Here is a 20,651-nt window from a genome sequence, read left to right as displayed (position 1 = left end):
TGGTGGCACCTTGGTAGTGTAGGCTCCTCCATTTTTTTTATTTTTTTGTATACAGAATCGAGGCTCATGAAAGAGCTAACATTTATCACACAAAGTATATAATAAGGGGAGCGGTAGAAAAGATTGGGAGAGAATGGGAAGCACACAAACACAACATTTGAGAGCAGGGACATCGGGAGATCTGTGGGAGGGAGTGGGCTTGGGGGGACGAGGCGTGGGAAGGGGTGGGACAAGTATAAAACCCAAGGACGCTGCAAGGACTTCCACGAAAGAAGTTGGTATTTCAAAAAAGTGGATCTGGGGTGAAATTAGCGAGTGAAATTAGCGGGGGTAGAAAAGATCAAGGTTTTGGATGGGGAAAGATAAATGATGATGGTGAATAACTGTTTTAAAGACCTGGAGGGAGGAGTGGGATTGAAGAGAGTGAGGGAGTTTGTTCCAGAGGCAGGAGAAAAGAGGAATGAAGGAGTGAAGGTGAGCAGAGAGTCTTGATTTTGGCAGTTTAACCATAAGAGGGTTGCAGGCAGATCTTGTGTGACCTGTAGGAATATTTGGGGGACAGAGCCCAGAGAGAGCAGGGGGAGCAAGGCCGGAGAGGAGTCGGTAGAAGACAGAAAGACCACCAGCCTGCCTGCAGTGAGTAAGTGAAAGGCCCTCGGAGTTAGCTTCATCGCGGGAGATTCCAATGATTCTAAAAGCTTTGGTTTCAACAGCGTGAAGACGAGCTCGGTGTGAGACAGGAGCACCAGCCCAGAGGGGAGAGCAGTATTCCATTGAGCTGTGGATGAAAGCCTTGTATGTGGTGAGGAGCTGAGGTGTGCCAAGGAAGGACTTCGCACGACGGAGGATGCCCAGTCGGCGACTGGCTTTGGAGGCCAGATTTGAAATGTGATTTTCCCAGGAAAGATCATGGCAGGCAGTGAGACCCAAAAGCTTGAGTGACAGAACTTCTTGGAGAGGATTATTCAGAAAGTGGATGGGAGGGTTTTCCAGTCGGTCTTTTCGGAGAGACATAGTAAGTGTGAGATTTGTCAGGATTGAAAGACATGTTCCACTTGTTTGACCAGTCTGTAATTTTGTCCAGGTCTGCAGAGAGTGAGGAGGCTGCAGACTGCCGATCTGAGGGATTAGGAATGGAGCGGCAGAGAGTGGAGTCATCAGCAAAGAGATAGAGAGGATTTTCAAGAGAGTCAGAGAGATCATTGATGAAGACCAGAAAAAGCAAATGGCCCAGAACACTACCTTGGGGAACTCCAGCCTGTACAGGAAGAGGAGATGAGAGAAACCCATTCAGGGCCACACGTTGGCTACGACTAGAGAGGACGTCCGCCAGCCATGTGTGGAGATTTCCATGGATACTATAGGAGAGTTTGGTGAGCAGAGCGGGGTGCCAGACCGTATCGCAGCCACGTGATATGTCTAGGTAGACAGCTCTAATTTCCTGTTTGGCATCGAGGACCTCCATCCATTGTTGAGATAGCAGAAGCAGCATGTCCAGAGTAGAATGACCTGATCTGAAACCAAATTGATCATCAGAGATCAAGCCATTGGAGAAGAGGAAAAATTTCATATCCGAAGCAATGATGGAATCCATGACTTTGCTGATAATTGGGAGAAGGCTGTTGGTCTGTAGTTGCAAGGCTCTGTTTTTGCACCTTTTTTGTGTAAAGCGGTGATGTTGGCTGATTTCCAAGTTGATGGCAGATGACTGAGCAAAAGAGAGGGTGAAGAGAACAGAGAGAGGGAGTGAAAGAGCGGCAGAACAGGATTTTAGGACCCGTGGGCTGATGCCGTCAGGTCCAGTTGCAGAATCAGAGTCGAGGGTTGACAGAAACTTCTCCACCTTGTCAGGAGGAAAGGACACAGAGTCCAGGAGCAGCTGGGTACGACTGGGTACGGTGGGTACAGAGAGGGATGGGTTTGGGACACAAGATTTAGAGGCAAACACAGAGTTGAGGCATTCAGCTTTTTCACATGCGGAGTCAGCTGTGTAGCCGTTTGAGGTAAGGGAGGGGATGGAGAGGGAACAAATACCAGAAACAGATTTGACCAGACACCACCAGGATTTGGAAGAGGGAGACAGATTTGAGAGTTCGGTCTTGAGAATGTTGAGATATTGTTTCCTGGCTCTCCTGAGGGTAGACACACACTTGTTTCGGGCTTTGTGAAAGGAAATGAGATTTCCTTCCATTGGATTTGCTTTCCAGGAGACGAAGGCAAGTTGGTTCTGTGCAACAGCCTCACCACAAGATTCCGTGTACCATGGATGGGAGGAAGGGTATGACAACTGAAGATGAGATGGGATAAATTTGTGCATGAGAGAGAGAGCAATTTACTTTGGAAGAATTCCCAGGATGAGTTGATGTCAGAGGCGGTAGAGATGGGAGACCAGTCCAGATGATTGATGGCTGCTTGAAGACCGTGCCAGTTGGCCTGAGTGAAATATCAGACTCGTCGACGCTGAGGAGGCTCTCTGAGAATGGTCAGAGAGATGTCCACTTTAACAAGCACATGATCAGATGAGCCGATTGGAGCAGAAGAAGAGCAGCAGACATTTGCAGGGAAGTTAATTCCATGATCCCATCCCCTGCCTCAAACAGTTTCACGACAGTTTCATACATGACAGAATGCCTCAACTAAATATTTGCTTCCAACACGAGTGTACAAAACCCATCCTTTGCTGTTTCCACCTTATGATTGGTGCCAGAGGAAATGAGGTGTAACTAGTGTTTTGAGGGTTGACCCTTTGTGAGAGCAAAAAAAAGCATTTTTTGTATGTGCAGATTATTCCACATTGTTTACAGTTGTCAATAACAGGCACACAGCAGTTGCGTCATCCTCTGCTGATCTGGAATGGATTAGAGGTTTGTCTGACAAATGTAACATGTCTTTCAATCCTCGCAAATATCAGTCTCAACATGGCCTTCCAGCAGGATTGCCAAATGAACACACCTATCTATTTCTGGGGTCAATCAATAGAAGTGATTCAATCTCTTGATCTTCTATGCCTCAATCTATTATGGGTATGCGGGTGTCTTCTGATACCTCAGGGAGATGGATGCCTCTGCCTTGCATAACCCCAGGTCACCTGTGGGCAAGGTGTAGTACCTGTCAGCCTCCCTTACCAGGGTAACGGTAGGCAGCCATGATGTTTAAATGGCAGATGGCTCTGCACATCTGGTGGATGAGAGTCAAGTTGACTCCAACAGCATGCGCGGAAGAGGGTGAATTCCCCAATGGCCGGCAGAGCGACGGAAAGGAGTGGCGACCCCCGTCTATACCACATACTTACCCTGTGCAATCTATAACTCACAACATCATTGGCATCTTTCACAAATTATCAGGAACACAGGATGTTCTGTATCACAGACAAGTTTGTGGCCTGTTTTATACCACCTCTATTCAGGTCTTGCTAACTGATCTTTAGGGTATCCATGCCTCCTCAAGGCAGGTGTTTTTTCCAGTGACTCCTTCCTTGTGAAACTCCTAAAATGCAGGCCTACTGCACCCCACATTTTAATTTTACTTCTCCCACTTGTAGAGCTGCCTTCTCATTACCGGAAACAAGGTTATGTTTTCACCCCTGTCTGGTTGTCTGACAGTGAACAGGATATCTCAAAAAGTAATTGATGGATTCAGACAAAATTTGATGGCCAGGTTGGGTATGTGACAATCAGGAAATAATTAGATTTTGGTGAAGATCCGGATTTGGATACTGGAATTTTAAAAGTGATTCTTAACCATTGAGAGATAGGGCCAAAAACTATATATCGCATGATACACTACTCACAATAAGTTAGGGATATTGTGGGAGTGAGTTTATTTTCTTTATAGGGGTGTGTGTTTCACTTCACTGATTTTTGGGATAGGCAGACCATTGTATTAGGTTGTTAGGGTTAGAACCTAACAGGTTAGTTGTTAGGGTTAGAAATACACAAAATCAACCACACCGAAGAACCTGCCAATATCCCTAACTTATTGTGAGTAGTGCATTTCAAAAGGTTATGGGCAGGTTTGGATGAATCATGGTGGTGGATGAGTTGGGTATGTGACAAGAACAAGTCGATTTGATTTGGGTTCAGGTCCGCATGTAGATCCGGCCTATCAGTGGGATACAAAACAAACTGTTCTGCCTGGCTAGGTATGCTCTCTACTGAGTGCCGTTATAGTTCTGTTCTGCTATCCATCATGAGCTTTCTACTTAAGTTGCACGTGTCTGCCACCTTTACAATCAGTCTAGTTTTCTTATGAGAGATATGACATAATGTGCCATTACAGTGTAAACTATCAACAGTAATGCTTTAAAGATATCTGCATGGTGCAGTGAGTGACATCAAAGGGTATAGACTATAGAGAAACAAACAAACAAAAAACTTCAAAAAAATGACCTTATAAATCTGTGTTTTGGGAGAGAGGGAGGGGGGGTTGAAGGATTAGGGGAACCCTATCAACTCGGATCCGGCTAGTAGAATTTTTAAAGTGATTCTTCACCATTGGGAGATGGGGCCAAAAACGATACATAGCAGGATATCCCAAAAAGTTATGGACGGATTTGGACGAAACCTGTTGGACAGGTTGTGTGTGTGACAAGGAAGAATCGATTCAATTTTGGTGAAGATCCAGATCCGGATCCAGCTAGTAGAATTTTTAAAGTGATTCTTCACCATTGAGTGATATGGCCAACCAGGCGGAGGTTGAGTACGTGACAGTTGAGTTGAGTTGAGACGTTGAGTGACTCTCTATTGAGTGCTGTTCTAGTATTGTTTCTTTATTAAATACACTTCAACATTTGCATTCCTTTTGCAAATTTTACACTGTAAGTCAAATTTTATGCCACTGGAAATCAAAAGCAATCACTTCAGGTCACTGCAATTTCAGCAGTCACTGCAGGTTCCATTGAATGTGGGTCCGACAGGATGATGCAGAGGTAGCACACTTGCCTTGAACTTCAGCTGTCCAGTCCGGCTTGGATTATTGACCTGACCATTGCTAACTGTGGACGTTCTCGACCTGACTATTGCTATTGCTATTGCTACAGGTGGACGAAAGGTTGGGGACCAATCTGCTAGCATTAATTGGTTGACATTAATGATCACATTGTGTATTTTAAGTAAAGAGTAGGTGAGTTATGTAGGCCCTGTCACTCAAGCTTTTGGGTCTCACTATCTGCCATGATCTTTCCTAGGAAAACCACATTTCCAAGCTGGCCTCCAAAACCAGTCTACGACTGGGCATCCTTCGTAGTGCGAAGTCCTTCCTTGGCACACCTGAGCTTCTCAGCACATACAAAGCCTTCAGAATCATTGGAATCTCCTGCGATGAAGCCCACTCTTAGAGCCCTTCACTCCCTCACTGCAGGCAGGTTGGTGGTCTTTCTGTTTTCTACCGACTCCTCTCCGGCCTTGCTCCCCCAGCTCTCTGTCCCCCAAATATTCCTACACGTCGCACAAGATCTGCCAGCAGCCCTCTTCTGTTTAAACTGCCAAAATCTAGGCTCTCTGCTCAACTTCACTCTTTCATTCCTCTTTTCTCCCGCCTCTGGAACAAACTCCCCCACTCCCTTCAATCCCACTCCTCCCTCCAGGTCTTTAAAACAGCTGTTCACCACCATCTCTTATCTTCCCCCATCAAAAACTCTTATGTGTTGCTCTTACACGTCTTGACTTTGTATACAAAAATATAAATAAATAAAAAGGTGAGAGGCTCCCTGAATAAATTCCAAATTCCTACCCCGAGTGACTGCTGTGAAGGCAATTGCAAACCACCCAGCATGGTTCTTGCAAAGACTCTGTTTTAGCAGCACCGACATTGATGGCAGAGCGGGATGGACGAAATTTCCTGCGGCATCTGCACAAATTCAATCTGCCTCCAAAAGGCACCCGATTCGAAACTGTGTACGTCGCACACCTCTTATTCTGTTACGCGTTTTTGAATCATGTCATCATAACTACAAAAGGAAACTGTTCCACGATCTACCGTTTCGATGTTTCCTCATTACACTAACATGGTGAAAAGCCAACTCCATCGAGCAAATATAATTGCACTCCGTCCGATTTATGGAGATTAACCGGGCATCTCAAAGTCATACACTTACCTCTTGGTAAATTGAAGTGAGGAGCACAAATTGGGGCGGAAAACGTTTCTTGGTCGGCAAGGCCTGACTATTCCACGCTCAAAAGCACTCAAGCACAAATTTCTCCCTTCAACAACCAATTACGATAATTGCAGACTTCTGAAATTCCTAATAGTTGTTGCAATTTCTACTATAATAGTTCCTTTTGCTGATTATTATCGGATGATTGGATGTGCCACAATTTTTGATAATGATGTTTATGCTGCAATGAAAGAAGCAGATTTTTCCATTACTTTTTCATGTTTGAAGTCAGTAAATGAAAAAAAAAAACATTTGTTGTAATTTCTGGCGTTTAATTGTCGAGCATGAGCAGGATTGCGAATTTTGTTAGTTTGAAGTTTCACCTGCAATGGTGTCGCCAAAAGGTAGATGTTCTTTTGTTGCAAGGAGTGATAAAGTGGCCTGAAATGAAAAAACAATGATGAACTCCTTTTATGGAAGGCCATGGACTTGCTAATCAGCCTGAAAATGTGTCGACAAATTTGATGTTCATTCTGAAGGTTTTCAAAAGCCATTGGTTGACAAAGATGAGTAATTTTAATACTCTTTTTTAACAGTAGTTATGACATTATATAGATTAATTGAGCAATCACACTCGTTATATATTTTCTACTTCGATGCAAGGCCACAAATGTGCTGATCAGCGGAGCCCTCCTTTTCCTTTTTCCACTGTCTCGGACATGGGCAAGGCTGGCTCTTATCATGTTGTTTGGCAAGACTTGGCTTGACCTAGAGTTTATTTTCCTTCATAATTTATCATCATCTCTCTTTTTAATGCAATATGGTGAAAACACATTTTCTTTGGAATTCTTTCTCATGCAGACATTAATTTAAAAATTCTCTGATCCGGGTCTAGATTAGGATCTTCACCAAAATTGAAATTCTTCCTTGTCACACACCAAGCTGTCCACCAAGTTCGTCCGAATCCGTCCATAACTTTTTGAGATGTCCTGTTCACAGACGGGGTCAAAACATAACCTCCACCCACCTTCGGTGGCAGAGGTGGAAACACCGTGTTAACAAGGATCAAACTTTTAAAAAGAAAATAATCTTTTTTTTCCCCTTCAGCCATACAATAAAAAGCAATACTCCACCTACAAGTTGTAGAACAACAGACACTTTTGATATGGACTGAACTCATCCGGCTTGACCGCAACACAATTTCATGGGCCACCCCCAACCTAAAATGACCCAAACTGCTGCAAGCTAAGCCGAAAAAATTCGAATTTAAAAGATCTCGGCCAGACTGGGTCAACAATTCTAGCACCATCTGTCCTTCAGTATGCTTCATACTGTTTTGCTGTTGTGATTAATAGTTCCATCTATTTCCAACCGTTACGTGATGGAACCACTTGCAAGTGTCTCCAACTTCTGCAAATTCCCTGTGGCGATGTGTTATATCATCAATGCCGCAAAGTTGGTGGAATCAGTCCAAACCTTAAATACAGAACACATCCATCCATCCGTCTTGCAGAAAAAGTGTAACAGCTTCGCTCTGCACTCTTCCACATTGCTTCACTCCACTGTATATATTTTCCTAGGATTTTGACCTGGTCCTTCACCAACTATGGTACAACCTCTCCTCCCAACCCAAATCGGGTCCACATACAGGATCACACTTGTTTCAATCTGTTCTACTGCATCTTTCACATCCTCTTTCTGCTATTTTCACCCTATCATCCCCCCTAAGACATCTTCCATCTGCTTGGAAATCAGCCAACATCACTCCATTGCATTAAAAAGGTGGAAAAGACAGATCCACTCAACTACAGACCAATCAGCTTCCTTCCAATTATAAGCAAGGCCATGGAATCCATCATCACAGTCAACATGAAATCCTTCCTTTTCTCCAACAGGCCTTCTCTCAGATCACCAATTTGGATTCAGACAAAGTCACTCCACCTTGGACATGTTGCTTCAACTCACCCAACAATGGATGAAGGCTCTCAATGTCAGACATGAGATCATGGCCGTCTCTCTCTGGACATATCTCATGCTTTTGATACAGTCTGGCAACCTGCCTTACTCTCCAAACTCTCTGCCTATGGCACCTAAGGCCACACATGGCTTTACTGATTTCATCTACTCTCGTAGCCAACGTGGCTCTCAATGGAATCCTTTCATCTCCTTTCCCTGTCAAGGCTGAGTGCCCTAAGGCAGTGTTCTGGGCCCAGTCCTATTCCTCATCTTCATAAATGATCTTTCTAACTCTGGAAAATCCCCTTTATCTATTTGCTGATGACTCTACCCACTGCCGTGACATCCTTCACCCTTCAAACAGGCATGATGCAACCTCTTCCCTCTCTTCAGACCTTGACAAAATTACAAGCTGGTCAAACACTTGGAATATGTCTTTCAATCCTGACAAATATCACACTCTCACTATCTCTCTTCCCTACGGATCGGATGGTATGACAAACCCTCGGAGCCACTTTCTTAATAATCCTCTTTAGGAAGTGCATCGATCAATATATATATATATATATATATATATATATATATATATATATATATATACACACACACAACATAAACTTCCGAGAGCATGTGACGCAGCGCTTCGTTGCCTATACACCGCCCAAAAAGATAAGATTTTTTTTTCCACGGCACCATATGGTAATAATGGTAATAATAATCATCATCATCAGCATAATACATTTGTGTGATGCTGGTAGGATGACCCAGAGGTACGCAAACTCCACCCGCAGCTGTAAAACCTAAACTGTCATCCTGGTGCTTCACGTGCAGGGCGAGGCATCAATGTGTGTGTCGTTCATTGGATGGATGTTAAATCGTGTCCTGTCTGTTAGCATTAGTTGGTGGACGTCAAAGGTCCCACAGTGTCCTTCATGAAGAGTGGGCGAGCTATTGTCGGAACCCTAACAAATTCCAAATTGCTGCTCTAACCTACTGAGTCGAACGTGAAAGTCTTGGGCTAAAACCTTCCCTGGCCAACCTCAAGAGCTGGGAATAATTGTGGCAGATAAAGGCTCATCAATCATATCACTGTATCATGTGATTAAATATCCAGTTGCAGCCTCGCACTCCTGTTATTTGGTAAGAATAATGCATATTGACACAAAAAGCCTATTCCAGGGACATTGCAGCAATGAAAAGCCAGAGCATATCCCCTTTTTCACTCAGCTTTAAGACTCTGGGCTTACAGCATGTGGATTCCTCCCATTAGCAAGTTTTATTGAACAGAATAGTGTTTGTGCCAATGACGTCATGCCCGTGGACAAGGCACTTGTGTGTCGCTCAATTTTCTCCAGTACACGTCACAAGCGGTCTACAGAGAGTCCCTGGCTAGCATTGCAGATGTTTCGGACCCTGGAGAAATGATAGGGATCTGTTTTGGACACATAAGCGACGAGAACTTTGCATCATCGCCGAAAGAGTAAATGCGCAAATGGGTAAAAGAGCGCATTAATGAATATCGAGCCATGTAATGCACACAGACACGTGCTCAGTCTGTAATTGAGGTTCTCTCCGAATTATGCAATCCACGCACAGAGTGGCAGGGTGTGGTTGCTTGGGATTGGGTGACGATGAATCATCGAGCGGTTGACATTGGATTCGGATTCGTTCCCACATTTCCGTACCTTTTATGGGTTCCACCCAGAACCACGGCCTACAAATAAACCCTATAACTATTTGATGAGGTTTTTAGCCATTCTACCTGCAGTACAAGTAATCAAATGCGACGTGGAGGTAAGATATATCATGGTGGAAGGTGACATGCAGCATTTATCAAGTGGGATGGGAATTTACAAATGTAGGCACAACAATGTTATATAATAAAATATTAAAGTTGGCCGAGTCCCCTCTAATATCCCCCTCACCTTATAATCGCTATTGCCTTCCCCAATCCCTTATTTTGTTTATTTGCAGATGATATAACATGTAGCTCGAGCCATGTTGTGTGACGCACTCTCCCCCTAGTGGGGAACGGCACAAAATCCTTTTGATTCCAAAGTTTACTTCCTTCTTTAGTATGGAGCCAGAAGCCCAGACTTGAATCCCATTGATAGAATCTGTGGAAATACTTGAAGATTGCTGTTCACTGATGCTCCCCATCCAACTTGACAGAGCATGAGCAAATCTACAAGGAATAATGGGAGAAACTCCCGAAATCCAGATGTGCAAAGCTGATACAGACATATCCAAGACTCGAAGTTGTAATCGCTGCCAATGGCGTTCTATGAATTATTGACTCAAGGGGTTGAATACTTTTGTAAATTAGATATTTCTGTATTTAAAAAAAACTGATTTTGTAAAAAAATTCTAAAACAAAAAATTCCACTTTGACATTATTGGGTATTATGTGTAGATCAGCGACAAAAAAAACTCGATTAAATACATTTTAAATTCAGGCTGTAACACAACAAAATGTGCAAAAAGTCAAGGGGTGTGAATACTTTCTGAAGGTACTGTAATTATGTACGTCTATTCATTAATTACGTACTATTGAAATGTACCTTTTTACCCTTTAGACTGCTGAGACCCCTTCGACCTTTGAAGACCCTTTTAAGACCCCCAAGATCTTTAAGATACCAAAAACCCCGAAATACCCAAAAGACCCTGAGGACCCAAAATTCTCTGAAGACTCAGATGACCCAAAATACCAAAAAGTCCATGAGGGTCCAAAAGACCCGGATGACCCAAAAGACCGCCCCTCCCACCTCCCGAGTATGGCAGGCAGATATGCTTTAAGGTGGTGAAGACCAATAAAAATTTGGTCCAACGGACCAACTAGTACATCAAAATGTGGCAGATAATGATTATTTGGATAAATCACAATACTCAAGGCATGATTATTCCCTCCATAATTGACGGTCGACATTGTTGCTTCCTCTTTCAAAACCCGGTTCTGATAACTCTCAGAAACTGCAGTTTAGACTGTCTGACATGTCTAGTCTTCAAGTAATGGGTGCATGGCAAAGGCCGAAACACCAAATGTCACTCCTCAAATCCTTATTATTTACTGAACTACCTGATTGCAATAACTACAACAGAATCATTATAGATTACAAGACATTGATACTTCATTGGACAATCGTTCACAGTGGGTGTTTTGATGTATGTATAGTTACGTCCCTACCTTGATTAGTTTATGAATCTGTAATGTGTCGATAACCAGGGTGGTTGCCAAGGCCAACCTTAGAATTCTGAAAGTGAGTTGTCCAGTCTTCAAGTTCATCGAGTATAATATCCCAGGTATTAGTGGTGTTGAGGATGCGAGTCCTTAAAAATGGCGGAATTGCCAAAAAGCGGCTTTTTGGACCCTGGTGGCAAACTTCAACACCCCACAGCACCTTGTTGGACTGAGAACTCTTGGAGAACCATTTACCCAGAGTCCACCGGTATTGAACAGGTCCTCAATCATTTCTCAGAGATGCATTTACCTATCTTGTTCAAACCTGACACACAGATAAGGAACGAAGTCTTACATATGCACGTTATTTGTTTTCAAGATCAGATCCAAGATGGCTGACTGACGGCCATTTTGGTACTTAAACGTGTCCCCAACCATTAATTTCTTAAACATGTGTAACCAGGTGGTATTAAAGCAGCGATAATTCAGAACCGGAATCTAGTGTTAATCCCGCGAGAGTTGATGTGCCGCGGGATTTGGAGCGGTAGTTGTGTGAGCCACGGGGGATTGTGGGTGATGTTTGAGACCCGAGAAGACGGTCAGCCATGTTCTTGTGAGGAGCTTGCCCATGAGGCTCGTGTGGTGCCATCCCAGTGGTAAATAGACGCATTTTTCATTGAAAGACATGATGGAGTATAAAGTAGGAACGTTGTCGTTTTCGTGGTGAAATGCTGCACATAATGGTCTGGTGGTTTTGAATCCGTGAGCTGAGCACATGTTAAAATGTTTCAGGGGGTGGTCTCCGTAGGAAAACCGCACAGATTTTTTTTTTACGAGATACAACACGTATTTTTGTAAGTAAATCCAAAGTCTTGTCCTCCTGTGATGGTTGGTGTGCCCGAGTAGTGGCTTAATGTGCTTGCCAGGAGGATGGTTCTGACTGGGGGATTGTGTCCCTCCTTTATTTGTTTCAGGCCATCGCTTTGTTTTGCAAAGTGTCGATTCAAATTCCAAAAACTCAATTTCGCGACTCGACAGCGAAATTATTCCAGTGAAGAACCCTGAGTAATTTGTATGTCTGAGTGTACCTGGCAACACATGCATGGTCTGATTTTGTTCAAACTTGGCACAAAGACAATACATGAGAGTTTTCATGTGCAGAAGATTTTGTTTTGGAATCCAACCCAAAATGGTTGACTGGGGGCCCTCTAACTCTGTGGAGCAAACTTACTAAAATCACGGGGGCTATGACATTTTATTTCTTTTTCTCCTCATTCATACAAAAACAGTCTTATTTGAACAACTTAATCGTTTTTAACACAAAAGCTTGTTGCTATTCTTATAGCTCATCACAAAATCGTCACACCCAGCATCATTTCTGTTCTTTGCTTGTCTAGTGCTGCCCTGGAAGTTTCAACAGCGTTTCTAGCGAGGTCTCTCATTGTCCTCCTTCCTAAAGCGAGATCTCTCTCGATCTCCCCTCCTCCTGAGCAGAGTCCTCTGCTCTGGCCGTCCCGCCCACGGGGATGGTGCTTATTCAAATAAATGCAGATGGCACTTCTGTCTCCACAGCAAATTACACCACCATGGCTGACACATACTGTCTGAACAGATCATGATGGCCAGACAGATGAGAAGTTCTCAAAATCTCTCATGAGAAGTTCTCGCCTACTCGCCCCACCTACCACATGAGGTGTTCACACCCACATATAATAAGGTCTACCCTGTCTATAAATTACATACGCCGCCTCCTCAGCATCACGTGTAACAAGCAACTTAACCTGACAGGTCCCTGTTATATGTCAATCTAACAGCTACTCGAAACACACAGACCATACTACACTTACTATGGTCTAGCTATGAATCCCCCCCCCCCCCTTTTCCATGGTAACAATACGTTTCTCTGAAAGACTTGACTTTCTGCACAAGCAGTGTTAAGTTTCTACTTCACTGTTTCTTTTGAAACACCCTGCAGTTTCCCAGACTTTGAGGACTGATATGGCAGTCACTCCAGGCTTTTGGAGAAATCTCATTGACAATGGAAAAGATATTTGGCAGAACATTAAGGGAGATGAGAGAAGAAGATGATCCATTTTACAAGCCTGAGAAGTACCGGTATACGAGGAGCTGTAGGCATATTTAATTGATGAAGAGCCTGTTGGTTTTCAGTAAAGAAAAATGACTGAGTGTCAGTTCTTTGCAGAAAATGAATAAAAATCAACTTATCCACTGAAACCTGTTGGCATATTAAACATCATGGCGTTACATACATTTAACACAGAGTAATAACTATTCTATGTATCCTAATTGTGAAGACAAGAAATATCCTCTCCATAAGGAGTGGCAAAGGGATGGTGGACCATGAAGGAGGGAGGGAAACTTAAGTTGGAGATGGCCATCACAATTTAGTAGAACATTCCCATGCACATCCCAAGTAAAACCACCAATTTACAATGCATTTAGTCCAACAAAAGAACAGATATGTATGTTTCATCACACCCCACTTCCCTTACATCTTTGATGACTAGTTTTCATTATACCATATTACAACACAGAGAACTGATTTTTTTTAGAATGATTTGATAACTTCCAGGAGTTAATTGACTTATTTTTTAGAGATAACACTTCTACGTTCTAGTTATTCTGTGCAGTGGTGCAGGAAAGCAATAGTAGGTATGATAATTCACCCACTTTTTTATGATAATTCCCCACCTTCACATAAAAGGAAAAATCTAAGTTGGAGGTGACCATACCAACTTAGTAGAACTTCCCAGGCACACCCCAAATAAAACTACCACATTTCAACTCAGTAGTACACCCGTTCCCCATGGGGGCAGCAGGAAGGGTCATTAATCTTTGGGATATACAGATTGCAATAGATCTATGGTCTGCTCTCAAGAACATTGGGGTAGTGGTGGGGGGGAGGGAGGTGTTACAACCTGGCCCTGGGGTAGAGGGCTCGGGGTACGGCATATTGCTCGGGAGGTCCTGATTGGAGGTCAATACGTTCTCCGTGTGCGGGTCATGCCGTTTAAGTAGTCAGATGTGACTGAGCGAAGTTATAATTTGAATGCTGACGAAACTTTATACTCCCACTCACCGATGCACAGTATGCAAATGTATGCCAATCCAGTAATGCAATGCAAGTTCAAAACGGTGGAATGAATGAAAATCCTTTACGCAGGATAAACAAAACACAGGATATACAACCAAGCAATACAAAAACCATAGGAAAATCCCAGACATGTGGGGGGTAAAGAATAAGTAATTAAATAAAGACGGACAGGCGCCAAGACAATGCTGACAAGACAATCAAACGCCCCACCAGATATCCCTATCTAATCTCAAGGAGTGGGGGGGGGGGGGGGGTAAGTGAAAGCAAAGTAACAAAATAATATTTGCCAGAGTATAAAGAAAAATAATAAGTCAAAGAAAAAAAAAAAGGGGGAGGGGATTCAGGCCTGTTTCAGATGACTTCCAACGGCTTCATCTCAGCCGCAGACCCCAAAGATGGCACCTCAACATCTCAATATATATATATATATACACACACTAGTGGGGTCACCCGTGGGAATCCCACGGGCATGGACGTGTGTGACATTTGGACATCTTGATTTAGATGCTGCACATTTAATTTTACAAAATGGTTACTGGCAATTCATCAGATCCAGAAATGGTGTAATGAACACAATTTATTTATTTCACATAATATGTGACTCCTCACTCCTCTCCACCTGACACTCTCCTCTCTCCACCCTCACGCCTCTCCAATCCCACTCCTCCTCCTCCTCACACCCCTCTCCAATACCTCCTCACACTCCTCTCCAATACCTCCTCACACTCCTCTCCAATCCCTCACACCCCTCTCCAATCCCTCACACCCCTCTCCTCTCCAATCGCTGCTCACTCTTCGCTCCAATCGGCCCTCACTCTCCAACTCCTTGCTCCTCACTGTCCAACCCCTCGCTCCTCACTCTTCAACCCCTCGCTCCTCACTCGCTCCTCACCTCCTCACTCTCCATCCCCTCGCTCCTCACTCTCCAACTCCCTGCTCCTCACTCTCCAACTCCCCGCTCCTCACTCTCCAACTCCTCGCTACTCACTCTCCAACCCCTCACTACTCGCTCTCCAACCCCTTGCTCCTCTCCAATTTCTCACTCCTCTCCAACCCCTGGCTCCTCACTCTCCAACCCCTAGCCCCTCACTCTCCAACCCCAACTCCTCGCTCTCCAAACCCTCGCTCCTCACTCTCCAGCCCCTCACTCCTCACTCTCCAGCCCCTAGCTCCTCACTCTCCAACCCGTAGCTTCTCACCCTCCAACTCCTCACTCTCCAACCCCAAGCTCCTCACTCTCCAACCCCAAGCTCCTCACTCTCCAACCCCAAGCCCCTCACTCTCCAACCCCAAGCTCCTCGCTCTCCAACCCATCGCTCCTCACTCTCCAACTCCTCTCCCCTCCCCTCGCTCTCCAACCCCTCGCTCTCCAACCCCTCACCCCTCGCTCTCCAACCCCTCGCCCCTCACTCTCCAACCCCTTGCTCCTTGCTCTCCAACCCCTCCCTCTCCCACACCTCGCGCCTCACTCTCCAACCCCTTGCTCCTCACACTCCAACTCCTCGCTCTCCAATTCCTCACTCCTCACTCTCCAACACCTCACTCTCCAACCCGTTGCTCCTCACTCTCCAACCCCTCGCCCCTCTCTCCAACCCCTCACCCCTCACTCTCCAACCCCTCACCCCTCACTCTCCAACCCCTCACCCCTCACTCTCCAACCCCTCACTCCTCACTCTCCAACCCCTTGCCCCTCACTCTCCAACCCCTCGCTCCTCACTCTCCAACCCCTCGCTCCTCACTCTCCAATGCCTCGCTCCTCACTCTCCAACCCCTCGCTCCTCACTCTACAACCCCTCGCTCCTCACTCTCCAACCCCCTCGCTCCTCACTCTCCAACCCCTCGCTCCTCACTCTCCAACCCCTCGCTCCTCGCTCCTCTCCCATCTCATTCATTTTGGAAATGGAAGTTTCCACGCAATGCATGAATTGTCATGATCCTCAAGAGGAAGTGTCTTGTAATCATCAAATGGCAAGTAAATTACATTGTGAAAATTAAAGATTTCAAATAAACCTATTTAAAGTGTATGCGCACATAACTAATAAAAAATAAAAAAATGAGAAATATCTCTCAGTAATTTCCTGGAACATATTTTAGTTTTTACTTCCGGATAATAATGTTGAATGAAATAAGAACGAAGAAATATATGTCGTTTTTGTGACGACTGTCATCAAAACTAAAAGTAATATATCTTAACGGAAAAGAAAAAGCGAATTTTTAATCTATGTCGACATTTTCCCCGACAGTTATTTCAGGCAGTGTATTTTCGTGCATCATCATGGCGCAATTTTTAAAAATATATCTCGGCAATTTCCCGTGTGTGCGTGAATGTTCTCAATTATTTCTGACACCGAGTCTAAAACCATCGATAAAAATTAAATCAGATGGTGAATTCGAGATAAAATCGTGAGGGTGACTCAATGAATGGGCTTTATTTTACAGGCCTTTGGGAAATCATTTCGTTCCATAAACGGAAACTTTCATGGGATTCTCTTCGGTTTTTTTCAACCGAGTCTAAAACTACGTTAGCGACTGTTAAAAATGAAATGATATATCGAATTAGAGTTTAAATAAACCTGTGTGAGAGAGAAAGACAACACGGGCCGAACTAAACAGGCCTCAAAGCTATTCGAGTTAATAAAATGGTGGATATTTGTTTACATGAAGCCTCTCCAAGAATGGGTGGAGCTACTCTGTAAACGGAGTAAGCCACACCCCCGGACAGACAGACAGAATCACCGTAGCCTATTATAATATATACGTATATAATATATATATATATATATATATATATATATATATATATATATATATATATATATATATATATATATATATATATATATATATATATATATATATATCTTTCTCTTTCTCTGTGTCCTCAAAGTTCACGTCCAATGGATCAGAGCAATTCTTTCAACACCAGGAAACGGCACATTGCCTCAGGTTGGCCAAGACGATACTCGATGAGGAGCAAACGCTTCTGCTCCCTCCCTCTGCTACATGATGCCACATGCACTGATAGGCTCTTCTCCATACCAGTTCCACACCCGTCCCTTCCACGCAGCCCTGGGGGGGGGGGGGGGGGGGGGGAGGGGGGGAGGGCATAGGCATTGGGCCGAATGAGGCCAACCGTTTTTTCCCATGCTTACAGGGACATCGCATGGACGATGGTGTGGAAGTAATACTTTCAGAGATTGACCTCAGGGTTCTCTTTTTCCACTCATTTGATTGGTCTATAATGGCTGAAATAAATCCATTCAGCTAATACCTGGCACAAGGACTACTTAATGGTTGTTCACCTGAGCATCCCCACGACACTATGATCTTCCAGAGGTCATCTTCTTGGAAGTCAGCAAACATCACCTTCATCAACCATTCTTGCTGCTTATACTATATGGATCTAGCAAAAATCACTTCCTCTTCGCTGAGAAGCTCCGTGTTGGATTCTTTGGTTTGAACCTCCGCTTAAAACGAGTGAAATGAAACATTTTGATTTTTCTCACTCAGATTTCAATATCACCATAATGCCTATTGTTAAAGTTCTTTAAACTTTCTTTATACAAGAAGATGAACTGTAATACCGGATACCACCAGGCGCTATATGATACACATTTACATGGAGAGAATTAGGGTCTTCCCTCACCCTGGTCCTCCTCCCCCAGAACCCAGATATGCTACCCAGATACTATAAATACCAGAGACATCCACTCCCTAAGGGACCAGCAAGGGGTTAGGGGTGGGGATGAAGAGCAACTTTAAGTTGGAGATGGCCATTCCAACTTAGAAGAACATTGCCACGCACATCTCGCGTACAACCACCAAGTTGGACGAGTTGGGTAGCTGACAAGCAAGTAAACTCATCTCTAAGCTGCCTAACCTGGGTTGGAATTTGGGCCCGCTATAAACTGTCATCCAGATGTTTCACAGACAGGGAGATTCATCAATGTGCGTGCCATCCCTCAGATGGATGTTAAAACTGAGCATCACGTCTGCCAGCATTAGTTGGCGGATGTTAAAGATGCCACGTTGTCTATCGCTAAGAGTAGGCAAGCTACCGCCAGCACCCTGAACATATCACAAATTTCAGTCCAGACTTCCTGTTTTGCAGTGGCGCCCGTCCAGCATTGTAATTATTTAACCTTTGCCATAGAAACTGCTTCGGCAGCACTGACACTCTGTATAGAGCATGTTCATCACTTGATCTGTTTATGCATTAATGCAGACTCGAATATCATCATGGCATTTTGAAAATATACAGTGAAATCAGACCTGGTCATTTCATTACCTCCATCACCAAAGGGGGTGGCACGGTGTGTGACCATGACCAACTGATTAGATTTTGGTGAAGCTCCGGATCCGGATACTAGAATTTTAACGTGATTCTTCACCATTGATAGATGGAACCAAAAACGAAATAGCAAGACTAGAAGAGCCTATCCGTCGATCCGCTGATGGACCAATTGGACTCTTGTTGCTAGGAGAGAGAGGGGGGAGAGGTAGAGAGGAGGGGGAGGGGTAGAGAGGAGGAGGAAGGAAGAGAGAGGGGGAGGAAAGAAGAGAGGGGGGGAGGGAGGAAGGAAGAGAGAGGGGGGGGGGAGGAAGAGGGAGGGGGGGAGGAAGAGGGAGGGGGGGAGGAAGGAAGAGAGAGGGGAGGAGGAAGGAAGAGTGAGGGGGGGAAGGAAGAGAGGGGGGATGCGGAAGGGAGGAGGAGGTGGAGGGGAGATATATATTGCATATACATATTTTGGGGGTGGGGCTTTGACAAGCACCTCCAGTGGGAGGGGAGGTCAGAAGAGAAGGGAGGGGAGGAGGGACGAGAAGGGCAGGAGGCCAAATTTATCTGTACAAATAGCGCTTTAACCTCAGCAATGCCCAGGTAAAGGAAATAGTCATATCCTCTGCCACCACCACGAGGTGGCGATAGCGGTACACATTTACATAGAGAATTCATGCACCCCCACCTCCCGTCCCCCCAACCCCCCATCCCCCAAACACCCGTGAGTGGCCGCGGCCACACAGCCTATGTTACCCCCACACAAAGTTGTATTTGTACCCTAAGTTTGGAGTTTCTAACTTAAAAGATGTTGCCGTGCCGAAGGAACAAAGGCAGACAGCCAGCCACAGAGAGACAACAACGTTTATGTATATGTATATAAGTTATGGACGAATTCGCAAGAAACTTGGTGGATGAGTTGGTTCTACCTGTGCTTATCCTCCTTTAAATATCTGTAAGGGCAAAAACTGAAAAGCCAAGAAAGGACCCAGTGCAGCTTTCCCTCCTTGAACCAACAACGATTAGGCCTACACAGGTTGTAAAGAACAAGGTGAGAGCTTGAGGCCAATAGGTTTATGAAGTTTCTCAATTTTGTGTGCCAACGATCTGTGACGTCACATCCGAAAGGTCGCCAACAGTCCATGATGTTTGATTGTTCGGCTCACAAAGACTAAGTTCATGGTCCGACCCAGGTGAGCTCGGAACCTTGCGCAGTGGAATGCACCCCGAACAATCCTCAGTACCAACACCCTCACCTATCTCCTTACCTCGGTGCATACAATGCTGCTTCATTTCATAGCAAACCATTCAATTAGCGACCGCGCCCGCATGACCGTGCACGCATCGCCTGGCAGGGACTGTGAGCAGACACCTGTCCATTGTCCGTGAAATGCGAGGCTTGGATTAACGCGCAGGTTCTAAATACCTGGGATAAACAGAGAGGCGTGCGAGCTCGGCCCGTATAGAGTTGCACATAATCTCGGTCGTCGAACGCGGTGAGGAACCCGCCCTGAGCCATCAATCGCACGCTACGGACATGTTTTTGGAACACAACCTCGCGCAGGTGTGCAAGCCCGTCCAGGTGATAAAAGCGCCACGCAACGTCAGCATTCCTCGCCCGGTTCGGATCTTTTTGATCACCTTTATTATCGGCACGTCAATCGGAATCGCCACCGTCGAGCTCCAGGCAGGCAGGTTTAAATCGCGAAGCGCGATACCGCGTGTTGCCCGCAAGGTGGCGCTGCAAACCTCGATTTCAGTCTCCAGGTGACATGAGCCTGCAAACACCAGGCAGGTACAGCGAGACCGATTCATCTCAACTGCCCAAGACTGTACTCTTGCAATAAGCATCAATAGTATCGCGTAGAATGACATCATCTTTGAAACATCCACGTCATCAAAGAATGACGTCATCATACCTTGGATTTACCTTGTTCAACCTGCTGTTGTCGGTGAGATGCTTGATCAGGAATTGGGTCTTCGCTGTTGTAAATATACAGCATGACTCGTTGAGGCCGCAAAACTTGCGCTC

General features: G+C 44.8%; 1 protein-coding gene across 1 annotated transcript in view; it reads right to left on the bottom strand.

Moving 5' to 3' along the window:
- LOC137432254 (protein kinase C epsilon type) overlaps nt 1-20,332 on the bottom strand; it is a 238,626-nt gene extending 218,294 nt beyond the window's left edge. Inside the window, exon 1 of the mRNA XM_068124047.2 lies at nt 20,046-20,332. The gene's annotated coding sequence lies outside the window, so the exon portion shown is untranslated. The remainder of the gene's footprint in view (nt 1-20,045) is intronic.
- Between the last annotated feature and the right edge of the window lie 319 nt (nt 20,333-20,651).

This window comes from Myxine glutinosa, chromosome 1 (assembly GCF_964187855.1).
Source record: "Myxine glutinosa chromosome 1, kmMyxGlut1.1, whole genome shotgun sequence".
In the NCBI taxonomy this organism is placed as follows: Eukaryota; Metazoa; Chordata; class Myxini; order Myxiniformes; family Myxinidae; genus Myxine; species Myxine glutinosa.
The sequence above is the reverse complement of the archived record's forward strand: the minus strand, read 5'-3'. Positions and strand labels throughout refer to the sequence as shown.